The following is a 19313-nucleotide window of genomic DNA, read 5'->3' on the forward strand; positions in this document are numbered from 1 at the left end:
AATGTATGCTAAGAAACTTAGGAACTCCTACATGGTTCCTCACTCTTAGCTGTGCTGAGTATGCTTGGGAAGACTTACTTGAATTTCTACGAGAGGCAAATAAAAACATTGAAAATATTGAATACAAGACACCTGGAGAACTGTGCTCTTTGGATCCAGTTAATGTATGCAGGTATTTCAATCATAGGTTTGAAGCTATGATGTCTTTTATTACAAACAAAAAAATCCTCAGCTTGGAGAGGTGTTGGATTTCTTTTGGAGAAAGGAGTATCAAGCAAGAGGTGCTCCACACATATATATGCTGCTATGGATCAAAGATGCACCAAAATTTGGAAGAGATTCAGATGAGAAAGTGATGAGTTTTATTGAGCAGTATTCTACATGTGCTGTTCCGAAAAGTACAGAAGAAAACAATTTAAGACATCAAGTTTTACACTTTGAAACCCATCGTTGTGGAAAATACTGTAGTCGTAAATACAAATCCAAGGACAAGTTCTACACGAAATGTCGTTTTGCATTTCCACATCCAGTAACATCGAAAGGAACAGTGAACAATTTTATGTCTTCACTGCGACATACTGTGACAAGAAAATCACCTAAAAATACATACAACCTAAGGAGAAATGAGGAGTCCAAATATATAAATGACTACAACCCAGTCATTTTATCCATGTGGAATGCTAACATGGATATTCAATATGTGGCTGACAACTCTATTGCTGCGGCTCGATATGTGACGTCTTACATCACAAAATCTGAAAAGACGGAACTGAAGGAAATGTGGGAGGAAATTTCACATGAGAAGAGTCTAAGTAAGAAATTATACAGTTATAGCCTGAAGATGTTGTCGCATCGAGAAATTGGAGCATATGAATGTTCTGATCGGTTATCATCAGCAAGTCTATATGCCAAATCTAGAACCATCATTTGGGTGACTCTAGGTCTTGCTGCAACACGAAACCGAGTTTTGAAATCTGTACAAGAAATGGAGTATTTGGCGGAGAAAGAACCAGACAGCACAGATATTTTGAAGACAAACATGTTGGATACTTACTATCCAAATAGAAGTACTCATCTTGAGAACGTTTGTCTCTATGAAGTTCTTCAAACCTATACTTATAAAAGGAACGTCACAGAAGACATCCATAAAGGTGTATATGCTGTAATTGGATGTGAAGGCTGTCTGGTGAAACAAAGAAAAGGCCTTTTGATTAATCATCGAAAATTGAGTTGTGAATCTCCAGACAAAAGGGAATTTTATTACTTAGCTCTTTTGCAACTCTTTAAGCCTTGGCGTACAGAAGAGGAACTACTTGGAGATTTTCTTACTTATGAAGATTCGTTCAATGCAAACAAGGATACCATAGAATGTACTGTTTTTTTCAAATTATCTGCAAATGTTAAACGAGGAAATACAGCAAGAAGCTACAATTGCAGCAGAGATTGCTAGAGACAGTTCTCAAGATAGTCAGAGGTCTGCTTCATTGAGTCAGGATCCACTAGGAGGACCAATTATACAAAATGTAGCTGCCACTGCCCAGGATGAAGTTGAAAGAGCCATGGAACAAGCTCAGGAGGATGGAGTTAACTTAGAAGATTTGGAAAAAGAACTAAACGTTGAGCAGAGACAAATATATGACGAAGTCACAGAACACATTGAGCATGGTTTATTTCATGAGAAAAAAGAGTGCTCATGTACATCATTTATACTTGTCCGACTGTACGTGAGTGGAGAAGCAGGAACTGGAAAAAGTTTCCTGATTAAAGCAATTGCAACATATCTGCAGAAAAGAATGGAGTCATCGCTCTCTTGTGTTGTTACTGCTCCAACTGGGTTGGCAGCACACAACATTAAAGGGATTACTTTACATCGCTTATTGATGCTGCCAGTAGAGCATTATAATAAATTACAATATCACAAGCTATCTGGAGAAGCTTGTTGTGAAGTTTCAAGAGTCCTAAAAAAAATGAAACTTCTTATCATTGATGAAGTAAGCATGGTATCAAATGTAATGCTTGCTTTTGTGCATTTAAGAATGCAAGAAATTCTTAAAACAGACTATGATGTGTTATTTGGAGGCAAACACATCATTGTTTTTGGAGATCTACTGCAACTAACTCCAGTGAAAGGACAGCCAGTGTTTAAAATGCTTACGCATGAAGATACCAGGAAGTACTTAGGAAGCATTGGAAATGTTAACATATGGTTCAATTTCAAATATGCAGAACTGCTTCAAAATATGCGACAGGCAAAGTATGAAGATTATAAAAATATTCTACAAGATGTAAGAATTGGAAAACTAACTGAGCATCGCAAAGAAGCTTTACATGGACGATTAATTTCAAATTTGTTTCCAAAAGAAAACCCCAGAGAATATTTTTAAGAAAATTCCGGAAAACAAATCTGTCATACGCTTGATGCCAACTCTGCAAGAATGTTCAATCTTCAACAACAAAATGTTAAAGTTAGAAAATCAAGAGATTGTGCAACTAGAAGCTATTGATAAAATAGAACATGAAGGAGCAACTAATATTTTGTCAGAAAAGTTGAAATCAAATTTGGATTCTTGAGAGAAGACCATATCTAAAACTGCTGGTTTGGAAAAGACTCTGTATGCATCTTTAAATTGTCGTATAATTTTACGACGTAATTTACATGTGGAAAGAGGTTTAGTAAATGGAGCAATGGGTCATGTTGTGGATTTTGTGAATTACCGAAATAGAGATGGAATTGAATTTATAAAAATTTAATTTGATGGTAATGAAGAAGTACAACAAATCAGTCGTTGTTCTGCCCGATTTTTGCTTGTGAAAGATTTATATGTCCGCAGAAAACAGTTTCTTGTTTCTTTGGCATATGCAGTGACTATTCATAAATCTCAAGGTTTAAGTGTAGATAGTGCTTTGGAGAATATTGGAAGTTCTGTGTTCAAGGAGGGTATGGCATATGTTGCTTTATCTCGAGTTAGAACTTTATCTGGATTGTACTTGATTGAGTTTGATGAGACAAAGATTAGTGCAGATCTAAATTGTGTAAAAGAATATAATAGGTTAAGAAGAGAGTATGCTCCAAATTTACCTCAATATCCTCTATTTGAAAAGCGTGTAGTAGGCCGAAAAAGAAGAAATTAGAAAAATTGTAGTGAAGTTGTAGCAAAAAGAAAAAAGTAGATGAACCAGTAATTGTAAGCAGAAAGGAAAAGGATTCAGTTAAAGATGTAGTTGGATTTCAGTTTGAAAACAGTTCTGGTGTCAACTGCTATGCTATTGTAGTGGTTAATGTTGTTCTTTTTCTCCAAACTGTACAAGAGCAGATTGCTGAAAATCGAGATCAAAGATTTTGTTGTTTGTTGAATTCTGTGTTTGAGAAATGTAGCAGTGATAGAACAAAAATACAAAGTGTTTCTGAAATTCGAAATGTTTTAGACATATGTTCTGGTCTAAATCAATTTTCACAGAATATTCAGCAAGATTGTCAGGAATTTCTAATGTATATGCTTGTTGTATTGCAAGATGAAGGTGTAGATGTAGAACATCTTTTTGGCCTTTCTTATAAATGGCAACATGACTGCGACAATTGCTCCTTTTCAAGTAGTACTACAATAGACACTGAAAGAACTATATATTTGACTTTACCAGACTGCAAATCAGTGTCTTTTAATAATATAGTTAGAGAAGCAAATCAAAACATGGTCTGTACTCGATGTAAATCTGCAATGCTATCAACATTATTTATTCAAAGTTATGGATAGTATGTAATTTTAATGTTCCAACGATGTAGACCTGATGGAACTAAATTGACAACTTTAATTAAAAATGTTGTGGCTTCTCAATTGTCAATTTCAGGAAGAACCTTTGCAACTGCAGCAATTATTTACCATGATGGTCCTTCTACAACATCAGGACATTACACAGCTTATTTATAATGTCAAAAAGGCTGGAGTAACTGTGATGATACTCAATTGACTTTCAAACAACGTTTGCCTTCTGACTTACAAAATTCTTACCTAGTGTTCTTACAACCGAAATTTTAGGGAAGGTAACTGGCCTATGAAGATTGGAGCAGTTAATAAAATTTAGTTTGAAGTTCAAAATTACTTTCCAAGTGAGAGTGCTGAAGATAATAAAAAACATGTAATTGTCATAGACGTAGTATAAGTGTATCACGTAGTGTGTAATGTGAGTATTGTAGGAAATATTAATGAAAAGTAAGCGAGGAGTTGGAAATAAAACTATTGTTTCATAATGTAAAAGATGTTGGAGCTTTTCTTTCAGAAACTTGGGTAAATGGGAGATTAAGAACACTCTTGAGTAATTTCCAAAGAAAAGGACTTTCCATATACTATTTGGCCTCGTGGAAAAGTATGTGGATCAAAAGTGACTTAAGATAAGTTTTTTCTAAATTTTACATTATTTATTCAAACATTGTATGTTTTTTTTAAACACAATCATTTTGATTGTGTTTTTTTTGCCCGCTGTCATATGATGAGTAGTATTGAAGTCACTGTTTTAAGTGAAATTCAATATATTCTGAGAACAGCAAAAATAAACCATATAACATGTTGTACAAATTATTTTGTATTCTCAAATATATATTATTCTCCCCTTGTCTTATGCTCACTCACCTTTTCCCACCCTTTATCACTCCTCTTAACTCACCCTCACTAGCCTTCTCTCACTCTCCCTGACCTCCCTTTCCTTATTCCACTTTCCTCACTTATCCTCATTCTCTATTTCTTTACTGCCCTTTCCCTCTCTCCCATCCACCACTTTCCAGCTCTCAGTCACTCTACTTCACTCCCCCTCCACTTCTTTTCTTTCTTTGCTTCCTGAATAATTCCCGTTGTCTCACTAACCTTACTCCACTTCACTCACTCCTTCTTTCACTGCCTCTGTCCTCTCACATCCTCACTCCCCTTACCTCACTCCCTCTCTCTTAGCCTCACTCTCTCGGTCCCCTCACTCTCTCACTCTTCTTCCATGACGGTGACTCCCTATAACTCACCCACACTCCCTCACTTACCTTTCTTTGCTCCCTTACTCAGTTCTTTTCTCTCACTCTTTCCTTTACTACCTTTATGTCCTCACTCCCTCAGTCCCCTTGTCTTATAATCACTCGCCTTTATCCACTCTCTATCACTCGTCTTTCCTCAACCTCACTACCCTTCTTTCAGTCTACATCACCCCCGTTCCCTTAATCCACTTCCCTCAGTTATTTTCATTCCTCATGTTTACTGCCCTTTCCCTAACTCCCCTCCCACACTCAACTTATTTCAGTCTCCCTTCTTCACTTCCCTTCCCCTCTCTTTCTTTCATTTGCTCCCTCACTCATTTTTCTTCCTTTACTCACCTTACTCAAATTCTCTCACTCCTTAAGTCACTCTCTCTGTCCTCTCAGTTCCTCAGTCCCCTTCCCTCAGTCCCTCTCTTTTAGCCTTACTTTCTCCTTTCCCTTGAGTCTCTCACTTCTCTTTTGTCTCACTCACTCCCTATAACTCACTCACACTCTCTCACTTACCTTTCTTTGCTCTCTCACTCACTCTCTTTTTGTCTCTCTTTCTTTCACTACCTCTATGTCCTCACTCCTTCACTCCCCTTGTCTCATTCTCACTTGCCTTTATCCTCCTGCTATCTTCCCTCTTTCCTCAACCTCACTGCTCTTCACTCACCCTCCCTCACCCTTGTTCCCTTACTCCGGTTCCTTCAGTTATCCTCATTCATCATCCTTAACTCCCCTTCCTCTTTCTCTCCTCAAGCACTCATCTTGTCCAAGTCCCTTTGCTTCACTTCTCTTCCCCTTCTTTCCTTCCTTTGCTCCCTCAGTCATTCCCCTTCCCTCACTCACCTAACTCCCCTTTATTCACTCTTTTTCTCACTCCCTTTATTCTCTCATATTCTCACTTGTCTTCCCTTACTCCCTCTGTGTTACCGTCATTTCCATTGTCCCCTCACTGTCTTACGACCCTACATTCACCCTCACTCACATTCCATCCCTCAATGTCATGAATCCACCATCAATCACTCCTGCTTCCCTGTCACTCACTCCCCTTTCTTTACTCTCCTTTCTTTCTTTAGTTTTCATAATGCACATTCCTTTACAATCTTACTCACTTTCACTTCATTTCTCTCTCTTTCTCTTGTTCTCTGTCACTGAATGTATCCATGACATTTTCGTCTTAGTAATTTGCTTGCCCTCTATTTCTTTTTCACTCTCTCTAACTTTCACCATTCCTTTGTTTTCCTTTCTGAGTCCTACACTCCTACTTTATCTCTTACTACCCTTTTATGACCTTTAATCTCCTGTTTTCTCTCTTGTATTGTAAAATATATATTATAAATATTATAATTACTTTTTTTTCTCTTCCACAGATATTAAATTTACTGAAAATATGTAAGTAAGTTCACATTACTTATAAGGTAAGTTTGACATACAAAATTTAGTTTTTTAACACTCTTTTCCTTAACCTCACTACTGTTCTCTCATCCACCCACACCCCCATTCCCTTACTGCGCTTCCCTCACTTATTCTCAATCCCCATGTTTATTCCCCTTTTCCTCACTCCCCTTCCACACTCACCTTCTTTCAGACCTTCACCTTCATTTATCTTCCTTTCTCTTCCTTTCCTTCGTTCCTTCACTCTTTTCCCTTCCCTTATTCTCTTTACTCCACTTCACTAACTCCTTCTCTTACTCCCTCTGTCCTCTTACTTCTACACTCCCCTTCCCTCATTCTCTCTCTGTTAGCGTCATTCTCTCCGTCCTCTTAGTTTCTCACTCCTCTTCTGTCACGCTCATTCCCTATAACTCAGCCACACTCCAACACTCACTTTCTTTCAGATCCCCTGTTTCACTTCCCTTCCTGTCTCTTCCCTTCCTTCGCTCCTTCACTCTTTTCCCTTCCCTTACTCTCCTTACTCCACTTCACTAACTCCTTCTGTTACTCCCTTTCTCCTCTTACTTCTACACTCCCCTTCCCTCATTCTCTCTCTCTGTTAGCCTCATTCTCTCCGTCCTCTTAGTCTCTCACTCCTCTTCTGTCACGCTCACTCCCTATAACTCAGACACACTCCCTCACTCACTTTCTTTCAGATCTCCTGTTTTACTTCCCTTCCTCTGTCTTCCCTTCCTTCGCTCCTTCACTCTTTTCCCTTCCGTTACTCTCCTTACTCCACTTCACTAACTCCTTCTCTTACTCCCTCTGTCCTCTTACTACTACACTTCCCTTCCCTCATTCTCTCTCTGTTAGCCTCATTCTCTCCGTCCCCTTAGTCTCTCACTCCTCTTCTGTCACGCTCACTCCCTATAACTAAGCCATACTCCCACACTCACCTTCTTTCAGACCTTCTCCTTTACTTTCCTTCCTCTCTCTTCCCTTCTTTCGCTCCTTCAGTCTTTTCCCTTCCCTTACTCTCCTTACTCACTACACTAACTCCTTCTCTTACTCCCTCTGTCCTCTTAGTTCTACACTCCCCTTCCCTCATTCTCTCTCTGTTAGCCTTATTCTCTCCGTCCCCTTAGTCTCTCACTCCTCTTCTGTCACGCTCACTCCCTATAACTCAGCCATACTCCCACACTCACCTTCTTTCAGACCTTCTCCTTTACTTTCCTTCCTCTCTCTTCCCTTCTTTCGCTCCTTCAGTCTTTTCCCTTCCCTTACTCTCCTTACTCCACTACACTAACTCCTTCTCATACTCCCTCTGTCCTCTTAGTTCTACACTCCCCTTCCCTCATTCTCTCTCTGTTAGCCTCATTCTCTCCGTCCCCTTAGTCTCTCACTCCTCTTCTGTCATGCGCACTCCCTATAACTCAGCCATACTCCCACACTCACCTTCTTTCAGACCTTCTCATTTACTTTCCTTCCTCTCTCTTCCCTTCCTTCATTCCTTCACTCTTTTTCCTTCCCTTACTCTCCTTACTCCACTTCACTAATTCCTTCTCTTACTCCCTCTGTCTTCTTAGTTCTACACTCCCCTTCTCTCATTCTCTCTGTTAACCTCATTCTCTCCGTCCCCTTAGTCTCTTACTCCTCTTCTGTTACACTTACTCCCTATAACTCAGCCACACTTATCTTTCTTTCCTCCGTCACTCAGTCCTCTACTCTCACTTTTTCCTTCACTTCCTCTGTCTCCTCACTCCCTTACTCCCCTTGTCTTACGCTCACTTGCCTTTATGCACTCTCTATCACCACTCTTTCCTCAACATCACTGCTCTTCTCTTACACTTCCACACCCCTGTTCCCTTACTCCGTTTTCTTCACTTATCCTCATTGTCCTTGTTCACTCCCCTTCTCCTCACTCACCTCCCACACTCACCTTCTTTCAGTCCCCCTACTTCACTTCCCTTCCCCTCTCGTCCTTTTCTTTGCTCCCTCACTCATTTTCCTTTCCTCTCTCACTGCACTCCACTTCACTCACTCCTTTTGAATTTGTAAAGAATACAGCTCTTTTTGGAGAATTGGAGGTAGTTCTAAAAAGAACTATTTTTTTTCTTCTTTTTTAGGTTTTTTTTCTGAACAAAAACAAAAACAGGGAATGCCAAACTGCTCAGCAGGAGCAAAAAAAAGGTGAAAAATTAGGGCTGGGGAGGGCAGCGGTGTTCTTCCCTTCTGCGTACAAGAAGCATGATACTCTGCTCCCCGTAGCAAAGCAGTTCATCACACTGCTTACACTTGATAGTGATATCAGTGAAAACAGGCTGAATGTTAGGGATCAGCTCCACTCCTCTTCCTCTCCCCGATGTTGTTGCTCCTCCGGTGGATGTTGAGGCACCATCCCTTGGGGGATTACGTGCCAGGTCTCTGACACACTCCCGGGCATAGTTCTGGGGGTGCCTCCATTGAACATGCCGAATCATTGTGGAGTTGCCAAAACTGCACTTTCTTCTAGGGTCACCCCTTGACAGAACAGTTTTGCAAATTTTACACTCCACCTTTGGAGCATTAACCTTTTTCTCTCCTGGTGGTATGGAATTTTTTTTCCATATAAAGTGCTCCTTCACTTTGGTTTGAGGAGGCTCCTCCTGGATGAACTCATCAGGGTCCTCACTGCTGCTGGGTGGTCTGGCAGCCATTCTTTTCACTAAATAGAAGAACAGAAAAAACAGGTCTTGCTGTCTCCAAAGTGAAAGAAGAAGTGAAGGAAATGGGTGGGGTTTTCATTAGTTGTAAAAAAAAACTGTTAACAACCAATGAAAAGAGTTATTTTAAGGTCACATGACTTGACGCGCTTACGCTGTGCGCAACGGAGCGCTTCCGAGGGTGCTTACGCAGCACGAACGTAGGCCCTTTCGGGGGCGCTTACGCAGCACGATCGTAGGCGCTTCCGGGAGCGCTTACGCGGCGCGCCTAAATGACGTTTTGCTAGCTTTTCAGATATGCATTTAAAGTTAAAATACGGTTTTTAAAAATCAGAAATACAACTTTTATAAGTATGCTACTGAATGTCTTGCATTATTATTTAGTTTAAATACATACTTTTTTTTCCGCACGCGGAAATAGCGCTCTCGCTGCGCTCTCGGGTGAGCTTACCGGTGCGCGCACCCTGAGCACTCCAAGACAAAATGATAAAAAAAACCTACATGAAAAATACATTGAAAAAATTATTTTTGAAAAAAAAATAATAAATAATAGTTATAAAAAACAGCTAATAAAAACGAAATTCAGTTTAAAAATCGTAGGTTACAAACTCGATATACAAAGGAATTAGCTTTTAAAAAACCTTTGAAATTCACTGAAAAAACCATAGGTTTCACAATCGTTATAGTTAGGAATTAAGATTTAAAAAACCTTTGAAATTCACTGAAAAAACCATAGGTTTCACAATCGTTATAGTTAGGAATTAGCATTTAAAAAACCTTTGAAATTCACTGAAAAAACCATAGGTTTCACATTTGTTATAGTTAGGAATTAGCATTTAAAAAACCTTTGAAATTCACTGAAAAAACCATAGGTTTCATACCAGTTATAGTTAGCTAAACATTTTACCTATACAAAACCATTGAAATTCCCACGTTATAGTTAGTTGGACTCACTATAACTCGCGCGCCCGCAATCCACTGCTGATGATGTCACATATTACATCATTCATGACATGGTCAGTGACATCATTGATGACATCACTGATGACATCTCAAATGACATCACTGATGACATCACTGATGACATCTCAAATGACATCACTGATGACATCATCCAGTGACTGTGTGTTTTTGTAAAGTTTAAATATATTTTACATATTGAAGAATGAGTGGATGTATAAGTCTCTGGATGAAGGATTTAGTAGATGCGTGACTGACTGTATGAGTGAGTGATTAAATGTGTCTTACTGAATGCATGGGTTAGTGACTAAACTGTCTGAATGTGTGCATCAGTATGTCTGTTGTTGTGTAAGCTGCTGCATGTGTTGATCAGTAGCTATATGAGTGGCTATATGAGTTATTGATTGGTTGCCCAAGTAGTTGCATGTGAGGCTGCGTGTGTGTGTGGGTGGCTAGGAGGTGTGTGACTCTGTGCATACATGTGTGAGCAGTTGATTCACTTGGTGTATGAGTTCAAGAGTGCATGTGAAAGCAACTGCATAGGCGGTTGACTGTGTGCATGGGTGTGTTGGTCTGTGAATGGATATCTCAGTGCTACATGTCCAAATAAGTACATATGTAAAACACAGTGCATGTGGGAGTTGGCATATATCAATGACTATACATGAGAGCCTGTGATTGTGTAAGTGACTGTATGGATCAATGTGTACTTGTATCAGTGATTGTAAAAGAGAGTAAGTATGTGTTAGTATATGTTTGAATAAGTAAGGTTATGTGTGTATAACTGTATACATGAGGAAATGGGAGTGTGATTGATTCTTTGCATGACTGACTAGGTTTGTGAGTAACTCCAAGGATAAGTGGCACTGTGTGAGTGTCTGTATAGGTGTATGAAATTAAATTAAATGAAATGAAAATGAAATGAAAAATTACACTTGTATAGCGCATAACTACCCGGAGGCCTCGCAGCGCGTATGAGTGCATATGATAGTGTTGTATTGATGAGCGACTGTATGTATGAGTGATTGTATGGGTGAATGAGTGGATGTGTGTGTAGACTTAGGAATCAGTGAGTGTGTATGTAGTAACTGGTATTGGTGTGTCAATGGTTTCAGGAATGGTAGTCTGTATTCAACACTGGATGTATCAAAGGTTAGATTAGAGTGTGATGAGGTGCATTATATTATCACATGGATGATGTCATCAGTGATGTCATCAGTGATGTCATTTGAGATGTCATCAGTGATGTCATTTGAGATGTCATCAGTGATGTCACTGACCATGTCATGAATGATGTAATATGTGACATCATCAGCAGTGGATTGCGGGCGCGCAAGTTATAGTGAGTCCAACTAACTATAACGTGGGAATTTCAATGGTTTTGTATGAGTAAAATGTTTAGCTAACTATAACTGGTGTGAAACCTATGGTTTTTACAGTGAATATATATATGTATATATATCTGAAAGAGTTCCGAAGAAGTAAACAGCACTCGCGGGGGTCAAATCCAGGTCGGATTTATTAAGCACAGAAAATGAAACACAAACAAAGTTGTAAGGCGGCTGCCATGACGCAACTAAATAAATACACAAACGTCATCACTGCAGTCACGTGAGTGGTGGTCACTACTAAGCGCCATGTTAACGTCAGGCATGGCGCCAATTCATCGCAAGATGCATAAAACAATAAAATCAAAAGTGCAATACATAAGCCAAACCCTATAACTCAACTCAGAATAATTATAGAGATGTTCTGAACCAAAATTTGATCAATGTGTAAATAATTATTTAATCTGCAAATCATGTCAATCTGAGTCGCACTTTTCACCATAATTCATGCTGGTCTAAATCCATTTCTGAAAAATGTCTGTAAGTCAACCAAAGAGGCATGAAATATCACATTGTTAGATTTGCCTCCTACAAAATGTCGCCCTGAATGGGCTACCAGAATTGACTACACATAAACTCTACTATAATGGAGGAATTTCAATGGTTTTGTACGAATTAAATGTCCAGCTAACTATAACACCCCTAAAACCGATGTTTTTGTCTGTGAATTTCTAAGGTTTTTGAAATGCTAATTCCTACCTATTACATGTTTGAATCCTATGGTTTTTTCGTGAATTTCAAAGGTTTTTTAAATGCTAATTCCTAACTATAACATGCCTAAAACCTATGATTTTTTCAGTGAAATTCAAAGGCTTTTTTAAATGCTAATTCCTAACTATAACATATCTGAAACCTATGGTGTTTTCAGTGAAAAAAAAAAATATAAATATATATATAAATATATATTCTTGCTACTCAATCCAATCACAATCCTGTGAAGTTAGACACGGCACTCGCAGGGGGGTATAAAGCCAACAATTCTTTATTTGGCTACCAGCACAGACAAGACGCGTTTCGGCGATGAGCCTTCGTCAATTGCAAAAGTGAACGTGCCGCCATTGCATTTAAAACACACAGTGTAATCGTCATAGTGAGTCATGGCATCAACATGAAAAAGGGACTAACCGATGGCTAAAATCGCGCCATCTTGGAAGTACTTTTTACATACAGAAAACGAAAAAATCTATATCATTTCATTTTCATTTGTGATCTCAAGTATGGGTACATTAAGTAAAGTTCATACTTCACTCCATTCATCATATTTGTATATCCAACAATCCCCATACATGGAATATCGCCCTGGATGGGCACATTTTGTCACCACTTGATCTTGCCCTCAGATGGGCTGCGCCATGACAATATCCATTGCTGACATGATTACATACTAGAATTTAATTTTTTTTAGAAAAGACAGTTCATGAAGCAAACAATAATATACTAATGTAAAAATTTCAGAGGTGAAAAGAGAAAGAAATTTTCAGAGGTGAAAGAAGAATAGAAACGAAAAGGAAGGAACAGAAAAGAAAGACAAAACAATTCATATTAGCATATGATGATCAGAAATACAGCGAATTTGAAATACCTACAGAGTATTAATATCCTAAATGGACTGCTAAATCTTCATGTGTGTTGAGTCCCAGAGGACTCTTACTCTGTAGGTCTATAAGATAGCGTGACTCGAGCCGCCGTAGTTTTTGTAAGCGGTCTCCACCACGTGGTAGAGGTGGCACACTATCCAGACAAAAGTAGGCCAACAGATCCCTGTTGTGTCCATGCATTTTGTCGAAGTGTCTGGCCACAGGGTAGGATTCATCTAAATTGCTGATGGCACGCATGTGCTCAAGTATACGTAATTTTACGGGATTGATGGTACTCCCGACGTATTTTAGTCCACATGGACATATCAGACAATAGATGGCATAAGGTGTTGTGCATGTCAGAAACTTTCTAATACTTTTAGGGGTTTTTAAGCCTGGAATTTCATAGGTCAGGGTCCTTTTGCTGATTTTACAGGCCTTGCACCGGCCACATGGAAAGAAACCATTGAGGGGTATCTTATTGGATACATTGGATTTTGCCGTTAGATGACTATGTACTAGATCATCTTTTAGAGCTCTAGCTTTACGGTAAGTGACCAACGGATTAGCAGGTAAATCCTCCCTGATGATATTGTCCGTTAGTAATATGTTCCAATTCTTTTTCAGAATTTTTCGGACCTGTTCTGAGTTTTGGGAATAGGTCGTAATTAATCTGAAAGTCTTATGATTCTGTTCTTTAGGTGCTTTCGATTTCAATAGTTCTAGTCTGGGTCTTTTGCTGACTTTATTCAGAGCTTGTTTAAGCACTCCCTCTTTGTATCCCCTCACCTTGAATCTGTTCATACACAGTTTGGCTGCTTTGTCAAATTCTGCATCTGTGGAACTGTTTCTTTTAAGTCTTAAAAGTTCCCCATAAGGAATACTCTTAATGAGTTTCTTAGGATGATTGCTCGTTGCGTGTAATGTGCAATTACCCGCTGTGGCCTTTCGATACAATTTTGTATGCAATTGCCCCTCTTCCACAAAAATGGTCAGATCTAAAAAGTTTACCACTGAGTCACTTATTTCACCGCTGAATCTCAGATTCAGGTTGTTATCATTCAAAACATCCACATAGGTAGTAGCTTCCTCTATCGTCCCTTCAAATATGATTAACAGATCATCAATGTAACGATTCCAGGATTTGATTCTCCCATTCCACATAGCATTGCTGTCATTCCTGGCTATCTGCTCCTCCCACCAGCCCACGCACAAATTAGCGTAGCTGGGGGAGGAGCAAGAACCCATGGCTACACCTGACTGTTGTTTATACAATTGTCCTTTAAAGACAAAGATGTTGTTATTTAGGCCAAAAGTTATGAATTCCATGAGCATTTTATTGTGCTCATAGTATTCCACATCTCTTGTTTGCAGAAAACTATGTATGGCCCGTAAACCGTCAGTGTGTGCAATGCTTGTGTATAAACTGGTGATGTCCATCACCATCATACAATATCCTGGTTTCCATGTAAACTCATTTAATACATTCAAAAGATGAGTAGTATCCTTCAAATACGACTTCAGTGCAATGACAAATGGAAACAAAAATGAGTCTACATACATAGAGAGATGTTCTGTTAACCCCCCTAAAGAGGACACAATTGGGCGTCCAGGAGGATTTGTACTGTCTTTGTGTACTTTGGGGAGATGGTAAAACGTGGGTGTAATAGGGTTCATACAGCGAAGAAACAAAAATTCATCACTATTCAGCATGTCTTTATTGTACCATTTGGTGATGGTGTCATGATAGTCTCTTATGCTGTTTTGATAATCCAAGTTCGTGATTTTTAAATAGCATGTTGTATCATTTAATTGTCTAAATGCTTCCTTTTCATATTGTGAGACTGTCATAAGTACGATATTCCCTCCTTTATCAGATGGTTTGCATATCAAAGAGGAATCATCACAAAGTTTTTTGAAAGCCATCTGTTGTTGTTTGTTGAAATTCATATTTCCATCTTTTTGATACTGTACATCATGTCTTAGTTTTCTTAAGTCTTTAATCACCGTTTCCGAGAATATATCTATGGCATCCGTCATTGTTGGAGGCATGAAGACCGATGCTGGTTTGAAAGAGGAAATCCCTCCTTTAAGTTGGACATCCATTGCAGAAACCATTTGTGTGTTTGTTATACTTATACGTTCCTCTCCCAAGCTTTCCGCTCTTAATTCTTCCATGGTGATAATACCACTTAGATCTTTGCATAGAAGGCCTTCTGTGCACTCTTGTCGAGCTTTCTTAGTATTAGGTTTGGTTAGTATAGGTTTCAGCTTATAGAATTTATGTAGTTTTAACTTTCTCACAAATTTGAAAAGATCAATCCGTGTCTGAGCAAATTCAAATTTCCTCTGCGGACAAAAGGAAAGACCTAGTTTTAATATAGTTTCTTCCTCCGTTGTTAAGGTTCTCGTAGTCAGGTTAATGATAGGTAAGTCTTCTATCCCATTTAGTTCCTTTTGTTGAAGGTCTTTTTGCTCCTGGTCACTGGGGGTGAACTTGCTGTTTTTCTGACCCCAGCCCCCCCTCCGCGTTTTCCTCGTGGCGCTCTTTGTTCTGGGGGTTTTCCCCTGCCGCCTTCCTGCTGTTTCCTCATGACTTGGAATTCCGTGTAAAAATGGGAGGAAGTGGAGACTCCCATTCCTTCCTCTGTAGAATCCTCGTCAGGTGTCACTTCAGATTCTGAGGTTTCTTGTACTTTAGGCGGTGGTCCTGCTTGTTTTTTCTGGATTTCTTTTCTAGGATTGTCATATTTTTTCGAAAAAGTTAAGACTCTGCCCAACCTGTAGTCCTTTTCGTCGCGATCGAATTTTTCTTCCTTTCGTTGTTTAATTTTTTGTTCATATGCTTTTAATCGTTTTTTCATTTGGTCTCGCTTTTCTTTAATGCTCTCTTGATCCCGTTCCTTCTCCAATTCCTCCTCCAAATCCTTTATAGAGGCTAGTGCTTTGTCGCGGTCACTCCATGCGAACCGTATTAGTATTACTAACATTCCTTGGCAGGAGTCCGCTATATGTTCTGCCCAAGCATCTAGTAACAAGGGATCCGGATTCTCGTATGCAGGTATAGTGTAGATTCTTAATCCTCTAGGTACCCGCTTTACCTCCATGTAGTTTTGCAGGGAGGTGGCCTCCCACCACTTACGAATTTCCCGTTCATATAAGCGTTCCAGGGAGGTTAACTTTGTGTTTAAAGTAGAGGGCATTTCACTATGACCTGTTCTGTCGGAACCTTCATTATTTTGCTTCTTTTTGAACATGCCTAACGCGGCTTCTTTGCGTTCTGATTCGCAAAACATGGTTGAAATATAGGATGCCGCAGCCGCAGCTCCTTCGAGATGTAAGTGCCTAGCCCCTTCGCTCTATGTATTTGTGAGACGTGATAGCTCTCTGAGTCCAAAATATGGGGAAACAAATAGGGGTTTGTTGCCGCTTCCCGGTTTTCCGGTGTATGGGGATTGTTGGATATACAAATATGATGAATGGAGTGAAGTATGAACTTTACTTAATGTACCCATACTTGAGATCACAAATGAAAATGAAATGATATAGATTTTTTCGTTTTCTGTATGTAAAAAGTACTTCCAAGATGGCGCGATTTTAGCCATCGGTTAGTCCCTTTTTCATGTTGATGCCATGACTCACTATGACGATTACACTGTGTGTTTTAAATGCAATGGCGGCGCGTTCACTTTTGCAATTGACGAAGGCTCATCGCCGAAACGCGTCTTGTCTGTGCTGGTAGCCAAATAAAGAATTGTTGGCTTTATACCCCCCTGCGAGTGCCGTGTCTAACTTCACAGGATTGTGATTGGATTGAGTAGCAAGAATCTATTGGATGGGCACACCCCCACCTGGAAGAGCACCCGCTCGCGAGTGCAGCAGGCTGGTGTATTCTTGGGAGCAAATATTTTACTTTCCAGCTGCACCATTTATTGAGAGAACGTGATTTTTGAGGACTGGGGATTGTCAGGAGTGAAATTGCCGGGACTGCTGTATTTTCTGCCTTCACGTTGGGTAACATCTGTGAGTAAAGACAGCCGACGAGTGGAAAACCGGTAAGCGGCAACAAACCCCTATTTGTTTCCCCATATTTTGGACTCAGAGAGCTATCACGTCTCACAAATACATAGAGCGAAGGGGCTAGGCACTTACATCTCGAAGGAGCTGCGGCTGCGGCATCCTATATTTCAACCATGTTTTGCGAATCAGAACGCAAAGAAGCCGCGTTAGGCATGTTCAAAAAGAAGCAAAATAATGAAGGTTCCGACAGAACAGGTCATAGTGAAATGCCCTCTACTTTAAACACAAAGTTAACCTCCCTGGAACGCTTATATGAACGGGAAATTCGTAAGTGGTGGGAGGCCACCTCCCTGCAAAACTACATGGAGGTAAAGCGGGTACCTAGAGGATTAAGAATCTACACTATACCTGCATACGAGAATCCGGATCCCTTGTTACTAGATGCTTGGGCAGAACATATAGCGGACTCCTGCCAAGGAATGTTAGTAATACTAATACGGTTCGCATGGAGTGACCGCGACAAAGCACTAGCCTCTATAAAGGATTTGGAGGAGGAATTGGAGAAGGAACGGGATCAAGAGAGCATTAAAGAAAAGCGAGACCAAATGAAAAAACGATTAAAAGCATATGAACAAAAAATTAAACAACGAAAGGAAGAAAAATTCGATCGCGACGAAAAGGACTACAGGTTGGGCAGAGTCTTAACTTTTTCGAAAAAATATGACAATCCTAGAAAAGAAATCCAGAAAAAACAAGCAGGACCACCGCCTAAAGTACAAGAAACCTCAGAATCTGAAGTGACACCTGACGAGGATTCTACAGAGGAAGGAATGGGAGTCTCCACTTCCTCCCATTTTTACACGGAATTCCAAGTCATGAGGAAACAGCAGGAAGGCGGCAGGGGAAAACCCCCAGAACAAAGAGCGCCATGAGGAAAACGCGGAGGGGGGGCTGGGGTCAGAAAAACAGCAAGTTCACCCCCAGTGACCAGGAGCAAAAAGACCTTCAACAAAAGGAACTAAATGGGATAGAAGACTTATCTATCATTAACCTGACTACGAGAACCTTAACAACGGAGGAAGAAACTATATTAAAACTAGGTCTTTCCTTTTGTCCGCAGAGGAAATTTGAATTTGCTCAGACACGGATTGATCTTTTCAAATTTGTGAGAAAGTTAAAACTACATAAATTCTATAAGCTGAAACCTATACTAACCAAACCTAATACTAAGAAAGCTCGACAAGAGTGCACAGAAGGCCTTCTATGCAAAGATCTAAGTGGTATTATCACCATGGAAGAATTAAGAGCGGAAAGCTTGGGAGAGGAAAGTATAAGTATAACAACCACACAAATGGTTTCTGCAATGGATGTCCAACTTAAAGGAGGGATTTCCTCTTTCAAACCAGCATCGGTCTTCATGCCTCCAACAATGACGGATGCCATAGATATATTCTCGGAAACGGTGATTAAAGACTTAAGAAAACTAAGACATGATGTACAGTATCAAAAAGATGGAAATATGAATTTCAACAAACAACAACAGATGGCTTTCAAAAAACGTTGTGATGATTCCTCTTTGATATGCAAACCATCTGATAAAGGAGGGAATATCGTACTTATGACAGTCTCACAATATGAAAAGGAAGCATTTAGACAATTAAATGATACAACATGCTATTTAAAAATCATGAACTTGGATTATCAAAACAGCATAAGAGACTATCATGACACCATCACCAAATGGTACAATAAAGACATGCTGAATAGTGATGAATTTTTGTTTCTTCGCTGTATGAACCCTATTACACCCACGTTTTACCATCTCCCCAAAGTACACAAAGACAGTACAAATCCTCCTGGACGCCCAATTGTGTCCTCTTTAGGGGGGTTAACAGAACATCTCTCTATGTATGTAGACTCATTTTTGTTTCCATTTGTCATTGCACTGAAGTCGTATTTGAAGGATACTACTCATCTTTTGAATGTATTAAATGAGTTTACATGGAAACCAGGATATTGTATGATGGTGATGGACATCACCAGTTTATACACAAGCATTGCACACACTGACGGTTTACGGGCCATACATAGTTTTCTGCAAACAAGAGATGTGGAATACTATGAGCACAATAAAATGCTCATGGAATTCATAACTTTTGGCCTATATAATAACATCTTTGTCTTTAAAGGACAATTGTATAAACAACAGTCAGGTGTAGCCATGGGTTCTTGCTCCTCCCCCAGCTACGCTAATTTGTGCGTGGGCTGGTGGGAGGAGTAGATAGCCTGGAAT

The sequence above is a fragment of the Lissotriton helveticus genome, chromosome 4_1, assembly GCF_964261635.1.
Source record: "Lissotriton helveticus chromosome 4_1, aLisHel1.1, whole genome shotgun sequence".
Taxonomy (NCBI): Eukaryota; Metazoa; Chordata; class Amphibia; order Caudata; family Salamandridae; genus Lissotriton; species Lissotriton helveticus.